At 39.3% G+C, this 18,006-nt stretch overlaps 1 long non-coding RNA gene across 24 annotated transcripts in view; it reads left to right on the forward strand.

Moving 5' to 3' along the window:
- LOC126637665 (uncharacterized) overlaps positions 1-18,006 on the forward strand; it is a 77,359-nt gene that overhangs the window by 5,115 nt on the left and 54,238 nt on the right. For 19 of the 24 annotated variants that reach the window (XR_007628400.1, XR_007628405.1, XR_007628393.1 and 16 more), the window contains exons 1-4: positions 11,639-12,292; positions 13,605-13,673; positions 15,005-15,261; positions 16,269-16,435. This is a non-coding gene — a long non-coding RNA (uncharacterized LOC126637665). Of the gene's footprint in view, positions 1-8,517; positions 9,158-11,638; positions 12,293-13,604; positions 13,674-15,004; positions 15,262-16,268; positions 16,436-18,006 lie in introns of those variants that run through there. The other 5 variants (XR_007628402.1, XR_007628403.1, XR_007628416.1 and 2 more) reach the window with 5 other exon arrangements.

The following is an 18,006-nucleotide window of genomic DNA, read 5'->3' on the forward strand; positions in this document are numbered from 1 at the left end:
TTGTATTTAGATGCTGATCAGTTGGTATAGTAGTCATTTAAATCACTAGATTAAAAAAATATGCTTTCTCTAAATGTTTTCTTCACCTTACTATTTGTCTGTCAGCATGAGATCATTATCTCCTAGCAAGGTTCTGTTCCATTGACATTATCTCTTAATTATATTAAAATGAAAGAGAGAAGAAAAATGAATATTTTACTGTTCAAGAATAATTTCTAAAACTATAATTTTAATTTAAACAACTGTGTCAATAAAGTGGAGGGAGGATGCTCTTCACATTCAGGATAACTTCTGTAGTAAGGAAAATGGATTAAGTGTCTTAATCTGGTAAGTCAATCCTCATAAAAATGGCATAAATTTTATAATCCCTCCTGTCTGAACCTGCTTTTTCCATGGCTGCAGCAAGCTGACGAAGTTGGGCAGATGGTCACTGAGGTGGTTTCACTGGAACCTCTCGGGCCAGGCATGATGGGTTGACCTCTTGGTTCATGTAGGTGGCACCTTGCATCGCTTCCCACTGCCAGTGTGAGCCAGAGGAACACACAGCCTTTTTCTAAAGGCTAACCAGTTTCCATTCCAGCACCTCCTACAATTACAAACCAAATATTTAGCATAGTCATTCCAAGGAATTTAAATATCAAATAGGAATAAAATATGAAAAAATTAGAATTAAGTTCCCCCATACAAGTGATATTAATTACTATGTCAAAGTACAGACCTTTCCTGTAGCTTTAACTACAGGACAGTTATGATGAAATTGATCTTTTTCCTATTACTGTGTTTTAAATCCTGCTCATTACTGGCAGTGTCTGAGTGCAGCCACCCTTTTAATTGCAGTTAAATGCAGCCAGAAAGAAATTAGTATGCATTCCTCAGAAGAAACCAATGCTACAGGGGTGTGCTTGAATTGTGGGTGGAGAACATGTACTCTTTAAGAACTGGTCATGCTCTCATAATTAGGAATGAATTGAGTTTTGCATGTAAATCAGGGTTGACCAACCTCTCTTTTAATTGTGAATAATACTGTGTTTTCGTAATTCCAGAACACGCCCCTTAAACAAGAGACTTAATTCAGATTACAGATTAAAAATTATTTAAGCACATGTCTTTCAAAACATTTGATTCCCCAGGTCAAATGGTTTTCTTCCCTCACAGTCTCAGTGTTAGCTGTAGGGACAGAATCCTGTAATCTGTCATGTCTGAAGTAATATTTATAAACTGGACAGGGAACAAAGGACAACTTTGGATTGGCCTAAATAAGGGAAGCTTTCATCTTCTGCAGAGTTTTAATTATTAGTTTTCTTTTCTCAGATAATTTTATGTAAAGGTTGGGTCTGCAAAAGAAGTGAGGATGAAAATGATTATTTTTTTTTAAATATAATTTATTTCTTTTTTTAGCAGGAGCCATTGTTCAAAACAGCCACCAACTCTGTTTCAACATTAATGGCTTCAAAATGTTAACCCACACTAATGGACATAGTAATATTCCCTGTGAGTCAAAACAGTTTATTTCCAGGCTGGTAAAGGCTGTTTATTTGTTAGTTTAAGGTTAATTCTGCAGTTTGGATGTATATAGCATTAGAGGTTCTTACAGTTATTTCCAGCACCCTTCTAAAGATCTCAATCTAATATTGGTGCTTCTTTACATTAATTGGAAATGTGTTCTTAATGCTTAGAATAGGCAGATGCTACATGACTAAAAATCCTATCTATGTGTCAAAGTCAAGGAATCCTGAGGCAGGTCCAGGTGTGTGGAGAAGGAATTTGTTGTGTGTGAAGTGTGGAGAGAGAAGGAGGAAACTTTGGTATTAAGTGGCCATTTGCTGCAGTTATAAATCATTTTGGGTATTCAGAGTCATCAAACTAGAAAAGTTTGAGTGGGTATCATGCATGAAAGTTGTAGGGCATTTTTAAAATACTATAGATACATTATAACAACATTTACCTTGGGTGATATCAGCAAGCTGTTACACATAAGTGTAAGACATTAGTAGGTATTTTCAGCTGAATAGCAGAATAAATATGCTGCCTACCTTATCAGTGTGCTGCTCATTACACTGACAAAAGATGAGCAAATACTGGATTTTCTTCCTTTATTTTCCAGTATCAGTGTGACAACAAGTGAGGGATTTCGGTGTGAAGGCAAGTGAGGCAATTAATTTCACTTTGTATGTGTTGGGAAGCCACCAGACCTTTACTCAGTGTTGCATGTGGATTGGGTGCTGCAGTGTTTGTTTAAAAGCAAAACAAAGATTTACATTTTTCACATTTTCTTCTCGTACAGGTCTCCAAATCCCTGTGGTTTATGAAATTAGACCCAGTTTTCATGCACCTATTTTAGAAGGTGCTATGCATGTTAAACCCCACAAATGCTATAGAAGTACGGTTAACAAATGTTATACAGAAATAAACATTCTGCTGTCTACAGTATTACTTGATTTTAAAAAATATAAGCAAACTAAAAAACAGGCATTATAAAAACCTTCCTTATCCTGCACAGCCCCCATACATTCTCAACCATGAACAAAATCGTCACTGTCTCAGAAACTTTTGGCTTAAGATTTTTATTCTTTTGTATTTGTGTTTTTATTTTTCTCACAATTTTCTTGTGAAATTTTATCCTTGCAAAAATGAATCAAAAACCTCCAGCAACTGCCTACACTTAACACCCTTGTCACACCTTGAGAAATCTGATTTCTCTAGTTTGTACTTTCCTCAGACATAGGAAACCTATCCCTAGAGCCTTGGAGTCTGTGATACTTTTGCATTTGGGAAAGGGTGACATTCTCTGAGGAAGTCACTGAAGGCACAGCTCTTTCCATAATGGTCACTACACAAGGTAAATGGATTATACCTGAATATTCTCTTCACAGGTTGCACCTGCTATAGATGAGACTCAGCTCGGACCTACAATGCTCATCCCTGACATTTCTTTGGAGTTAGGAACTGGGGTAGAAGGAGGCATGATGGAGAGCCAGGCTCATGAGAAGGTTTTTTTAAGTGGTGGAGATCCAGGCTAATTCCTCATGAGAAGGTTTTTTTGAGTGGCAGCCTATGTATTGCCACGCTATACTTGTGCAAACTGCACTTACTTATTATAGTCTGTCCTTAAAAACATATGCAAGGCAGCGATTTTTCTCTTAAAGCTAAATAAGATAAGGTAAAGGTAAATGTTTAGCTTATTTTATGATTATTTTCATTTTTCTTTCATTCTGCTTTATCAAGTTGTCATTCAAGTTTTTTAACAGTCTCAAGAACTCTGTTAATGTTAAGTGAGAAGTGTCACAACTTTTAATAAGTTAACACTCTGCAATTACTTGTGATAGCCTATGTATGTTTGTGAGAAAAATAAGGATTTGTCTATTTTTTAGTTAGTTGAAGCTATAACCAGTGTCACTTCTATGATTTAGACAATTCCATATGTGTTATGGCTAGTTAGATCTTCTCTTCTGTTAGATTTTAAGTATATGAGAAATTCAGTTAATTCTTTCCCCCCCCCCCCGCCTTTCTTTCCCCTCCAGTTTAGATGTTGAAAAGATAAAATACCCATTTTTATTCTACACTATGCTTAGAACAACTCACTGGTATTTAAGACACTCGATGTCTTAGCTGTTTTATTGTCCAGCTGGCCTGTGACATTCCTGACTACAGCCTTCTATTCCTGCCAGCCAGTTTTCATAAAGGCGAGGAGAGGAGGACGATAATTTCAAAGGTAGTTGAGCTGCAGAGGCAAACTGGTCCTGGTGGTGACAAATGGCAACTGGATCATAGTGGTTTTACCTAATGGTAACATTCTTATCTCAAATTTAATATTAACCATCCTATATTAAAATGTCCAATGATGGTTGATTTTAGAGAGAGTGTTAGATAGTTACAGGATTCAAAAGAAACAAACTGGCTTTTACTGTGTTGTGCTGTGGAGGGATGTCCTGGCAACCAGACAGAAAGTGTTAACTGAGCAGTTACCACTGTAGCAGGGCGAGGTCTGCTTGCTCCAATGGGGGCAGTAGCTTAACCATGAAATTAAATTTAATGAAATTGAGGGCGATTGTAGAACTGTTTACTGTAGAAAAGCATTTTGAACAGGAAAATGATTTAAGCAGCTACATTTCTGTTTGTGTTGTCTCACAAAGGTTCCCAGCGTGTGTTTTCCACACTGAAAACTTGAGAGGCTATAAAAGCCTTCAGTGTATGTAGTGGATTATAAAACCGGTTTCAAAATAAATTAATATTGTAAATGTTTTTTCTGCTTTGCATCCTTTTTGGAAACAATTTTTTTACTGTTTATACAATCAGATAAATGTATTATGTCCTTATTTGCAGCTGAATAAGCAAAAAGCAGCATTTTGATGGAAGAATCTTCACTACCAGTGGATACATAACAGATTTTCTTTCCTACCTGTGATTTGGTGTTTACAAAATAGCATGTGGCTGCTGATCATGATAAAAGTGACATTTTCTACATTTTTAGAGTCCTGTTTTCAGAGAGACTTTAAGAATTGCACAAATGAGCATATAGGTATTCAGGGTGATTTATATTTAATTTCTGTATGTTCAGAGTGGACTACAAATAACAAGCTTTGGAGACTTGTTACAAATATGATTGGGACCAAAGGCACAGCACAGGCAATTTTTGTGTCAGAGGTGAACCCTTGTTGACTCAGGGAAAAGGGAAAGAGAAGAGAAAAATTAATGAAATTTTAGGTGTGGAAAAGGTATAGTAAAATATTCCTCTCTTCTGAAAGCAGAAGTTGGAGCTTCTTTCATGTCTAGTCAGGGATGGTTTTCTCATAAGTTTGCATTTGTTCCTTGTTTGAGCTTTTAGTTTTTCATCATCTTCAACCACTTCGATCACAACTTATGTAAGTAACCTCCAAAAAGATAAATTAAGGGTAGAAGAGATAGCAAGATGGGAAATCAGAGGAACTCTGAGGCAGACTGGAAGGAAGTGCAAGGAGCCCCTCAGCAGGTGTTTTCATCACTGAATGCTGTCCTGCTGTCCAGTGCTGAATTCAGAGCCACACACTCACGAAGATGTGCAGTTGTGAGGAGAGGTTGGCTGCTAGAGGACACAAAGAGAAGGGAGGCATGTTAGTGATGTTCACTTGGTAGTTATTGTGGAGTAGAACAAATCATAAAATAGCTTGGGTTGGAAGGGGCTTTAAAGACCATCCAGTTCCAACACCCCTGCCATAGGCAGGAACATCTTCCACTAGACCAGGTTACTCAGAGCCCCATCCAGCCTGGCCTTGAACACTTCCAGGGATGGGACATCCACAGTTTCTCTACACAACCTGTTCCAGTACTTCACAACTCTTATAAGTGAAGAATTCCTTATTTATATCTAACCTAAACCTGCCCTCTTTCAGTTTAAGGTCATTTTACCTTGCCCTGTGATTACATGCCCTTGTAGAAAGTCTCTCTCCATCTCTTTTGTAGACTTTATTTAGGTGCTTGGTGGAAGGTGCTTGTAAGGTCTCCCTGAAACCTTCTCCAGGCTGAACAACCCCAGCTCTCTCAACCTGCCTCCATAGGAGAGGTGTTCCATCCCTCTGATCATCCTCATGGTCTCCTCTGGACCTTCTCCAACAAGCCTGTCCTTCTTGTGTTGGGGGCCCCAGAGCTGGGTGCAGTACTCCAGGTGAGATCTCAAAGATGAATATTTGCAGAAATGCATTTAATTAAACCAGTACATCTTTTGACACAGTAGAAAAATTATTCACCAACAACCATCTCTCAGAAAGTGGAATGTTAGAAATAAAATACACAAAAACCTGGATTCACTAATCTTGTGCTCCCTGGGACTTCAGGTCATCTAATACCTTGATGAAACAGTGCTTCCTCTGGGATGTAGATATCTATAGCAAGGGACTTTTCCCAGAGCTATTGGAAGATCAATGAACTAACTGCTGTGGGATATGATGTACTGGGAGCAGCTTTGTGGGAGAGACTTGTGGCTTTCAATGATTATAGAATATGTTAGATATCAGACCAGAGAGATTAAATAATATATTTGTTATTAAATGAGAACTTAAGGAGGGAAGCAGCTTGGGGATTTGAGAGAGCTCACAACCCAACCTGCAGCACTACATGTCTGCCCAGGCTCCTGCACCCTGGAGTGTTGCTGCTGCCAGTGGTAAATACAGAATATATTGTTTTGTTTCTAATCTAATAGGAGGGGAAATTAACTTTTGACTATGGTGCTGGAGAGCTTTGAGCAGCACATGACGTACAACCTTCTCAGTTAATAGGTGGAAACAAAAGTGGTTTCACTCTCCTAAATGATGCCCCCAGAGGTCTGTGTGCCTCTGACAAAGTAGTTAAAGCTGAATGGCCACCAGTAAAAACTGACTTTCAGGAACTGTAAGTAACAAGATGGCTGGGGCTAATCTTTAGTCTTGCCACAATTCTTATACAGGGCCTCAGCCATTTGAACAGCTACAAGAGTATCTTCTTGTCCAGATTAAGATATAATATCTGAACTACTCCCCCACCTTTGTCCTTCAAGATTCTCCCCCACTTTATTTTCTTAGAGGACGAAACAGCAGCTGAAATATTGCTCCTGTAGTTAATATACCTGGCTACAAATATGGCAGTAGCCTATAATTTAATTTAGGAAAATTAGAAGGCTATTTCTGACCCAGCAACATTAGAAATTGAAGTCTATTTGTCACCTGCAAACACAGAGCTCAGACAGCAACAGTGCAAACTCCTTCATATTGGTCCCTAGTGTGATACTAATGTTGGCTGTGAGGAAGATAATTCATTTTGTGGACCTTGCTTCAGAGCAAAGATTACCTACTGTGCTTAATTGTGTGCCTGGTTAGGAGGATGTTGTAAGGCTGGGAACAGTGTTGATACTGATGCACCTGTGATCCCAGGACAGAGATTCAGCTTGCTTTCAAGCTGAAGAATTGGCACTCATAATTCTAGCAGGAAATGACAACAAATTCCAAAACACACCATCCCCTCGGCATTGCAGTCAAAGATTTAGAGTTGTCCAGTCTTTAAGTGTGATATCAGTATGTACTACCAAACCAGTATGGACATTTAATATGCTACATTGTAACAGACTTGTAATGACATGTACCAAGTTTTGATTTGCTCATAAAATCATATCTAGAGACAGTTTATTTACCAATACGTTTTTTATTGTATTAAACATAGATTTATCTACTTAGAGATTGGTGTGTATTATTACTTGCTCTTTCCAAATTCTGGTTCAAAGAGTCACTGTTTTACTAAGAATTAAATGCAGCTATTGAGATTTGTACTTGTGGTTAAGAGCATGTGCAATTAGCAAACATTACAGTGCTGTAAAGTGTATTTTGTTGGTAGAATTGTGGATTCATTCTTCTGATGCATTTTTGCAGGTGTAATTCACTTATCTTTCCAAAAAATCAGCAACAGAATTATTTGTAACTGTCTCCTTCTCCATGTACTGACACAGTGCACTGTGGATGCCCCAGCTCTGGAAGTGTTCGAGGCTGGGTTGGACAGACCTTTGAGCAACCTGGTCTAGTGGAATGTGTCCATGGCAGGGAGGTTGGAATAAGATGATCTTTAAGGTCCCTTCCAACCCAAACCATTCTGGTCTATGACTCCAACTTCTGGCCCTGTGACAAAACATTTTGCCTTACAGTTTTTGGGCCTGTAGGAAATACCAGCATCTCTTGAACTTGGAATCTGTCAGCTTTGGGTACTGGTATTTTTAAGAATGTGTACTTACTCAGCTTCAGTTCAACTTTTGAGTGTTTCAAATCCTTTCAAGCAGAGACTGATTCAAATAATTTGAAACTAGTACTGTATTGATTCAACAGTTTTGTGATTGAATAAACAAAGAAAAGGATTTAACTAGCGTGGTGAAGAACACTGTTTCCATGATCTGCATGTTGTGATGATGATTTTACTTTCTTGGAGTGTAGTTTTTCAGAATTTCCTGGAGTTTGGGTGATACAGACAAAGTTTATAACTTGACTGTTGGGAGGCTGAGTGCTGTCCAGTTTGAAATGAACTGTAGCCGGCCTTGTTCTTCTGTTTTGATAAATGAAAAAGTGTTTGCAAACTTTTTCATTGCAACTGAGTAAATTGTTGAAGTAGTAATTAGGCTGAGGTTGGATCCCGTTCTCTGACTTATAGCATTGTCTCACAGAGAAGGCAGCAAGGGAATTATTTACCTTTTAATTGTAGTTCTCTGAAGGTGGGAGTCTCTATGGATTGATGCTCAGGGGGTCTCAGCTGTTGTGACCTTGGGTACTGAGTGACTAGATTAAATGGTAAGGTTTAGAACTGGTCATAATGAGTTAGTACAAAAAGATGCCTTAAGGGGTCTATATGGCATATCATAGCCCCTAACTCCCAAATCCTTTTCAGACTAATTATAATAATTAGAACTTAAATAGGAATAAAACCCCAGCTCTCAGGGGGAGGTGGGAGGATGAGTGTGGCTCTAATAGCGGACACCATGCTCAGAGAACTCAATTATAAGCAAGTAATTTTCTTCTCTCCAAAAGGTAATTGGCCTCTTCCACATCTCTTTTCTCACAGATGATGGGGGAGAATTGCATGGAGAGAGTGTTTGCCGCCAATAGGATCCAGGATTGCTGGTTAACGTGTGGAAATGAAAACCAGCAATGGCCTTAATATTTTCATGGACTAAAAAGAAATGTTGTGAACACTACAAAATGCCCAGTAGGATACATATGGAAAAAAAATGTAGGAGTACAGTAGGTGGATGTATTGAAAGCATGTTGTCTTCACTGCCCTGTAGCTGGATGACTTTGATACAGATCCAGAACAGGAGTAACTCCCAATGCTTGTTGTTGCATTTTAATATCACATTGCTGAGACCACCCCACAAATAGTATTATAATTTGGCTTTAGATATTCCTCTGAGACTGCCAGCAGTGACCAGTTAGTTCAAATGTGGCAGCAAACTTGTTATAAGCAGTATAGCTTAGGTTTTGTATTTTTAACACACATGTTTAAATTCCACTTTTCTACAGTTTTAGTTCAGGAATTTCACTGTAACATGTTGCCAAAAAAAGTCCAAGGATAAATCTGTACAACCCTCTCCTGCTCTTGTTCTTCCTTCGTTGACCAGGCCACCCCAAGCAGCTCTCCAGCCTGGCAGATGTACAACTCCGGAAGGATCAAAGTGAGTAGAGGTTTGCTACTGCAAAATTCAAAAATACTCTGCTAATATTCTGTTCAGTTTAAGGTGGGTTATGACCCTTAAGATTGTTTGGGACCCTTTATAATTCAGGAAATTATTTTACTGGAATGTTGACTGCAAAGCTCTGCTGTATAAGTTGTGGACAAAGCCAGCTGAACAAAGCTGTGATTAAAGTTATGAAATTGTATGATGTCTTGCAGAGGGCAGGTTACTGGCCAGGTTGATATCTTTTATTTGACAACCTTCTAGTACCTCTGAGATTTGTTTGCAGTTAGTAAAATGCATAAAGTTCTAGAACAGAAACATGTGGCTTTTAGTTTTAAAACACTTTGTAACTGACTGATTTCATCTGACAGTAGTCTCAGTACAGATAGCGATTGTTTACAAAACCAGATGTTTTTATCTCATATTCTACAATTCTTTACAGTCAAGGGGGAAAATAAATAAACCACTTTCCCAAAGACATGCCTTCATATAATAACAACAGACTATCTTCACAGTCTGTGTGGTCTCTGCTCTGAGAGCACTAAAACTCTAGATGTCCAAATCTCTAAATTTTTAGGGACTCTTTCAGATGAGGCAGTAGTCCTTTTTCTCCAGCTGCCCACAAATCACAAAGTTAGTGTTCAGGCATATTTCTATCTGCAGGATGTACCTGAAAGTGCAATTACCCCAGGAACTCCTTGGCTGGAAGATAAAACTGATTGTTCTCAGCTTTCCAATAATGGGTAGAGAACTGCGCAGTGCTGTGCATCTGCAATGGACTCTCTGTTGCTTCTTGCATCAAATATTGGCAAACTTTTCACTAACAAATCTCCAAATGATGTTTTTAACCTCACTGGTGTTCAGCATCTGTAAAAGCTGTGGTTGCCATAGTAGCAAGTTGTTACCTGAGTGATAGTGTTCTCATGATGTCATCACAAAACAGCAAGTTCCCAGGAATACCTTGAACTCCATATATAAAAGTGCCGCCCTCAGTGTAGTTCAGCATGGAAACAATAAGAAATGCATGTTTTTATATTGTTATGAAATACCTCTTTTCTATGTGCTGGCACATCTTGACATCTGTGGTGGAATTTTTAAAGAAAACAGTAGAATTGCTTTGAACTTGTTGAAAAAGGGTTATTATGTAAAATGTGTATCTGACAGTGAGTGTTTGTTACATCAGCCACAATGGTTACGTGCCTGTCCTATAGGCTGGCTATTGTTTAGCTGTAGTGTTTTATTCTGTGTTGCAAGGTTCATAGGAGTTTCTTAACTATTCCTGAAAGAACTCCAAGTTTAAAGCTTAGTGATGGTTTATTCTTCTCTGCTCTCAGCACTTGACAAAGAGTGCGCTTTTCCTTGACATATATTTCTATATAGAAATAATAGGCACTCTATGAATTCTCTCTTTTTTCTAGGCTGGTTTCATGTGTGATAAGTAACAGCTCTGAGATGGAGGATCTGAGATGGTGCTCACTGGTGTGGGAGTGGCAACAAGGGAAGTTGCTGTGGTCCTCTGTGCTGTACAGTGCATTTCTACATGACCTCATCTTATACCAAGAAGTTTTGAGTCAAATGAGTCATGTGACTGCTTTTACAGCTTTTTCTAGTGCACTACCATGCATCCAGGAGCCTTTACAGGGCCCACACATGTATGCAGAGTGACTGAGCATCTCACCTGGACCATGAGAGTATTCACTGAGACTGTTGCTTTCTGGCTTAACTGTACCAGCTCTGATTGAGATAACAGAGCGGGTGTGTACTGGCACAGCTACTTCTCATGTCATGAAACACCTGCTCTGCTGTTAACCTGGCAGGTCAGTCTATTCTAGTGTAGGGCAGAGATCTTGAGGGGTCCAGTACCCCGTGTTTAGGCTGGGGAACCCAGCGAATTCTTAGTCTCTCTGAAACTGCTAATACTTTATCACAAGATCAGGTATATGCTGCAAAGATATTGATTTAATCTTTGGAAGAAATTATTTACTTTGCTGTGAGGATGGTGAGACACTGTCTCCAAATGCCCAGAGAACTGGTGTGGATGCCCCACACCAGGAAGTGTTCAAGGACAGGTTGGATGGGGCTCAGAGCAACCTGATCGAGTGGAAGGTGTCCCTGCACATGGCAGAGGAGTTGGGACTAGGTGATCTTTGAGGTCCCTTCCAACCTAAGCCATCCTATGATTCATTTTAAATCACACTTTAAATAAAGCTTTTTGAAGACAACAGAGATTGAGCTATGTAGATGGAGAAACATAGTGTTTGTGAGGAAATGTTTGCACTGTGTGTGTTTCTCTCACTCCTAGTCAAACAAAACATTTTGCAGAATCTGTTGTATTTATTATCAGTCTCACTGCTCCTTATAAAATAGAAAGGATTGTTTTCTGCAATTGAAGGTTAGTTGGTTTTTTTTTTAAAACAAATAGCTGTTTAAATTGTGTGGTGATAATGAAGAATAAAATGATTCTTCCAGCCTCTTCTTTCTTCCAGAAAAAAAATGCTAATTGGCCTGATCTGCTTTTTAATAGCAGCATTTATTACCTATTGAGGCAAATAAGTTTGTTTAATTCCCATTTACTTTTATTCCCTTGGAATGATAGTTCATTTATATTTCATTTCATGTAGGACACTCTGGACTTGAGCTGTCTTGTAGCAGAGAGAGCTGGAGAATGGAGCAACAACTGTATTATTGAAGAGCTCCATAGCCACAGACTGGGAAAAGCATGATCGGATGTGATTTTCAGAACAGATGCCCAAGCAGAGTTGGCAGTTAATTAAAAGCACTATGTACTTAATGATTAACTAATCACAGCGTGATGGCATTCAACGGAGATGCAAGAAACTTCTCTGCTGGATTCAACAGAGAAACTCCTAATGTCTGCCTTCAGGGTACCGTACTTACAGCCGTTTGCTTTTGCACTACCAGCAGAGACAACATGAGCAGTTAGTCTGGCAAATTTCATTAAGCATTGCTTAGCTAAAACTTTAAAAACAGAAAAGATGAGCTTAGTCAATACTGTATCAGCTATACCTACAGCACAGGGTGTCTTTAGCAAAGGTATTTCACAGGCATATTGTCAAACAAACGACTGCAAAGCACTGTGAGCATTTAATCATGCCTCATGAGGAAGACACAGTAAGTATTATTTCCATTCTACCAATATAAAGTAAATAAGGGACAGAGAGGTTATATGACATAATTGACATGTCTGTAAATAACAGCTTGGAAAGTTCTGGATTTTCATCAGCAGATGACACTTATTTTCTTTGCAGTAGACTTACAGAATCATGCTTCGAGTGTAACACATATTCACTGCAAGGTTATCTTAATCTCTTTCTCCAGGTTTTTTTGTTGTTGTTGTTGTGGGTTTTTTTGTGTGTGTGTTTTTTATTATTTTTTATGGTTTTTGTTTGTTTGTTTATTTGTTTGTTTTTAAAGATTTACTCTCAAATATTCATTTCTTTTGCACAGGATGTGACGCTCTTTTTGCCTAAAATTATGTACAGCACCTGGCATCATAAGATGCTGTGGTGTGACAACACAAATAATTACGATATTGCATTTCTGCATTTTGTAGATTGTGATCATAGAACACCCAGTTATGTGCAAAATGTGATGCAGAAAGCTGAGGCATTTTCAACCCAATTAGAAAGCAAATTTCTGGGAAATCTCTGGGGTCATTGCTTTTTTGTCACAATTCTGCTTCATGGTGTGGATGCAGTCCAGATAATTAGAGCTAAAAAGGAGAAAGACAGTGGATTTTTTTTTTTTTTTAAATTACAGTTTGAATTCAATGATGAGACTGAAGAGAACATTTTAAAATTATTGTTACAGATTGCCAAAGATAATTGCTCCTGCGTGAGTATGTTTGGCAATATAAATGGCTACTTCTTCCAGCAATGAAGTGCTCTGCCTGGCTGTAAGGATGTCTGGGTCCTACTCCTGACTTGTGTAGGCTGTGAGTGCAGGATACTCAGCCTCTATCTTCTTTCTTCTCAGATTTGTGGGTAGCAGTATCCAACATGGGAAGAAATGCTTGGAGTAATTAAACACGTACACTACACACAAGAGATTCTCAGCTAGAACAGGCTATCTCACCCAACACCAAGACAAACTGGGGCTTATTATCTTGATACAGTTTGAAGATAATTTACTTCTTTGCATTTAGGTCCAATTGAGGGTAAAAAATAGCTTTTATTACCTCCAGTGTCCCTTTTGCCATGGCCAGCTGGTGTGCACATACTGTGCTTCAGTGTGAAATCAGCTTTTCCCAAAGCAGAGCTTTTGGAATTATGAGCAACCAGCTTTTCTTTTTCAGGAAATAGGTGGAATAATAAGACTGGCTGGTTGCCCCTGTGGTGGCAGCAGCCCTTCTGCCTGTGTTCCCGTCAAGTGGGGTCTGTACTGCTTCATCACCCTGATAATCCCTTTTGCTGTCTTTCCCCAGTGTTGCTGCTCTGACTCCCCAGCCTCCAGCAAAACAGATGAGCAGTGAGCTGCAGGCCAGGCACAGAAGGTAAAGGTGTCAAGTAGAGATCCGGTCTCTTGGTGTCTGACGAAAGCCAGGATGTCCTTCTCTGGATCCTCATGGCACTGCTGCAGTTTTCTGGTGCCATCGCAGACAGGACAAATTTGTTCTGCTCTGCATGCCACCTCGTGGCTGCTGGCATGTAACTCTGCAGAGCTGAGACCCTGTCCCAGGGATTTTCATGTGCTGAGTGGAAGACATGGACAGAGCAGCCCAAGCGTTGTTGAGTGCTGTCCAGAAGCCTGAAAAGCTGAAGCACTTGTTAAACTCCCTCATCTTTCAGTTTCAGGTCCCTTGTTGCATTATGGAGAAGCCAGTGCAAAGTACCTAAAAGTAAAGATGATTTTAGGATAGTCATTGCTAAAGTCGTTTCCAGACCCCTCTTGAGATGAGGGGAGTCCCCATGGCTACAAGGCTATAGCACAGCTATGGGGCTCAGAGGTGGGAATGCTGCAGGACTTTTGTTGCAGTGTGTGAATCTCCAGATTTCAACACGCCTTTTAAAAAGTGGTAGTAGCTGTTTTTCCCCATCCAGGTAGTTGTTTTTCTATGAAGAAAGACATCAGTGGAGATTGACCTGCAATGAGCTTGCCAAGAGAAGTTGTCTGTCTCTGTTAAGAAAGCAAAATAATAGCTACTGACCAAGTTAGAGGCAAGAAGAAAATCAAATATTAGCACAAATTGATCTGACAGTACACCTTCTTTGCTGCTCTGAGAGGAAAAAAACAATAAACACAAGTGTTGCTAAAGTGAATGTGCTCGGTGCTTTCCACATGTAGAAGAATGTAGTGTCCTTGTTTTCAAGGTAGAAAAACAAAAGGAATAAGAGCAAAGCATGAAGTGGCTCCTCTCCATGGTAACATGCTACATCAGTAACATCTTTTTTTGTGGTAAGGCATATAGGAAGCTCTTGAGCCACACAGGAAGAAAGCATCTTGACTAGCTCTCTGGGATAAACAACCAAGAACACCAGAGATGAGAGATACTTCAAATTGTATTTGGGTTGTGGGATGTTACTTTGGTATCATAACGGACTTGTGCCGACATATCAGAACTTTGCATGGTCATCAGAGGGACTTTTTACCTTTTTTTTTTTAACTGAATCGTAAACCCAAGATCACTGTAGAAAAGGCAACTCTTTGAAAAGGCCATTTTTTTAATGGGAATAACAGTAGTAGAGTCCCTGTTACAGTATCCTGGGTGCAGAGGAGGCTGACCTGTCTTACAGGTTGGCAATATAAAGCTGAGAGCAATGGGAAAAGCCAAGAAAGGAAAACCTTTCTCTTGTTACAGATTTCTCTGTTAATATTCTCTTCTAGATTTTCAGTCACTTCAGGACAAAACCCCAGAAAAAAGATACCAAGAAACAATGAGATCAGAAAGAATTGCTCGTGGTGGCTGAAGCACTGAGTTGCTCTGTGAGAAGAGACAAGCCCCAGTCACATGAGCTCAGCTATCAAGTCCTGATGTCTGTCAGAAAATGCTCTGGGGTTTTCTGATCCCTTCCCTTGGTATCTACTTGACAGTGTCCCTTCCAAGAAGAACAAGCTAGCAGGAGGAGAGGATCAGTGAGAGAGTGAGTGGTGTTCTTGCTGATAGTTCAGTGTTTGTTTGTGTGTCCGAGGGTGAGTTCTCCTCTTTCTCTGTCACTGCATGAGGCAGAGAATTGTGCTGGTTCATGCTCTGACAGGAGCATTGATGAAAAACCAGTGCTTGCCAAATGGAGAAATTATAAAAGCTGCCAAAGCAGCAACAACAACAACAACAAAAAGTGTTGAAGTGAATATCTTCCAATACTGGAGAACAAGAAAACTTGGAACAAGATGGGATGCAGGTAGCTGATTTCCACCACTGCTGGAGAAAGGTTACTTTGATTAATTGTTAGAATGAGAAAATTCACTGACATCTGACCTTCAACATACAACCCTTACTTTCTAAATTGCTTTTTAATGTTGTGAACCCCTGAATGATAAAAATAATTTCTTATTTTATTATATTTGTCTCATTTCTATGATACTCTGAGTTTATTAAAATGTCAGGGTTTTTTAACACAGGAAGAATTTCTAGGTGAAACTTTATATTAGAACTGATAAATTTTCTGTAAAGGAAGATGATAACAATGTTTAAATATATTGAATTTCAAATTTCATATTGAGCAGGTATTGTCCTTCTGTGAAAATCAGTGGCACTGAGCACTGACTAAATAAATTTTCCAAAGCCTGATCCTGTGTTATTTCCACTTGCTTCAAGGATTATCCATTTATTAAGACCAGCCTATAACTTGCAAAGCAGGGTAGTGTGGTAGCTCTTCTGTGAAGAGATATGTACACTTTCTGATGTGCCATGTGTGGTTCATTGCTGTTTTTCTACTTCCTTGCAAAAGCATCATATTTTAGAATAGGTTTGCATTAGCTAATGAAAAGGTTCAGAAAGTACAGCTCAGAACAGTACAATAGCACTCCCTCCTATTTTTATACAATCAAAACAGATTTACAAAGAAGGACATGCTACTTGGGAGACAAGACATGAGATCAATCAGTTGGTTCTGCTTGTTGCTATGTAAACTTCTCGCTTAATTTTCAGCATCCAGAAGCTTAGAGGATGAACTGACCTTGTACAAACTTAGCCAACCTCAGCAATCTCCCGCCAGATGTGCACTTCATTATTTAGGTGATACCACACTGTCAGACTCCTTCTGAAATGAAGTGGACATGCCAACGCAGCGTCTGGTCCTCAGATCCTTAGCTCCTGTAAGTAGAAAACACTGTACAGACGGAGAGCTGATTCCACGTACTCCAGGGAGACTCACGTGGATTTGAAATGTTAATCGATGCAGTTCAGAGCTCTCTAAAAGTTCTGTCCTGAAAGTGGTAGAACTTTAAAACTTCTGAGCTGCTTCATGTCTCCATTCTAAATGTGTGTTTATAATGTGTTTCCAAGTTCAGGGTTTCAAATATTTCTATAGATTTGATAGCCAACAACCCTTAGTTATTTCCATTTTTATACTACAATTTAAATGTATTGGTTTTCAGGCTCTACACATTTACAGCTGCAAGAAATTGTGTGCTGTCATATAAATTAGGCTTCTACACCTTTCCTTCTGTGTATTTTTGTTTGGTTTTTTTTAGGATTGTTGGGTTTGGGTTTAGGTTTAGTTTAGGGGATTTCCTGTTATGATTTTGTTTCAAAGAATTGGCATCACTGTCATGTTGAACACCTGTGAGACCCTGTCCCTGGGAGGCAAACTGAGCAAGAGAGTTCCCAGGACTCAGCGTTTCCTCCTTCAATCAGCAGGTTCAGGCCATAGGGAGGAGAGGCACTGCAGAGCTGAGGTCCCCTCATTAAATGTCCTGGTTAGGACACAACTGGTGCCCAGCTGCCCTGGAGGAATATGATAGCTACTGAAAGGAACTGGATGGAGTGATCAGTAAAATTTGAGACTTTCTGTTTCCAGAGTGGGCAATGTAAATGGCACAGCAGGCTCTGGGAGATCCACAAAGCAGCAGAAGTGAGCAGAGGCACCTTGGAGAGCAGCCTGCTCCAGGAAGAGAACAAGCAGAAATAGCTCAGCTGAACCAGTGCAAGCCATGCAACCAGTGGATTTCAAAAGAACAGTTTAAAAAGCATGCTGACTCTTACAGAGAGCGAGGGGAACTTTTAACAACACTGATTTTCCACCTAACTTGATGGTTGGTTGCTAGTTTTATTTTCTAAATAAACATGTATGCTTGGAGGCAACAAGATGGCAGTCCCCCTCTGAACCCAATGTCTCCTTTTTTAGGAGACAGCTTAAGAATTTCACACCTCACTTAGTGCCAAATTTGATTTAATGTTTTTTTTTAAAAAATTACTTGCACAGTGTGGAGGCATTTGGTTTAAGCAGGGCCTGAAAGATTCTGAGTGTGCAGCAGAGCACGCCAAATTAAGCTGGATTTCTAAGCACAAGCAGTTTCTTTGATTTTCATTTATTTATTTGTGTGTAATTATTTAAAATTACATAATCAACTAAAATAAAATTCTCTGAATTCATGGGAAAAGGACCATTTAAGCTTTACAAGGATGCACAGTACTGTGACAGTTAGCTGAATGGGAGTCCTTGTAGTGACATGAGGGTTATTTTATGCATTCCTATATGCAGTACTTTTGGAGGGGAGGAGTTTACTTCATTAACTAATGATGTCTAAAGCTTTGGGCATTTCATTCTTTGTGCATTCAGTAATCTGTTCAGCCATCATGCCAAGCAGCTTTCACTGCAGCCTGCACTCCTGTGCATTTTGGTGTATCTGACGGGGAGTCTTCAGGTTCCAGATAAAAGGTTTGT

Source organism: Myiozetetes cayanensis, unplaced genomic scaffold, assembly GCF_022539395.1.
Source record: "Myiozetetes cayanensis isolate MyiCay16 unplaced genomic scaffold, myiCay2020 scf16, whole genome shotgun sequence".
NCBI lineage: Eukaryota > Metazoa > Chordata > Aves > Passeriformes > Tyrannidae > Myiozetetes > Myiozetetes cayanensis.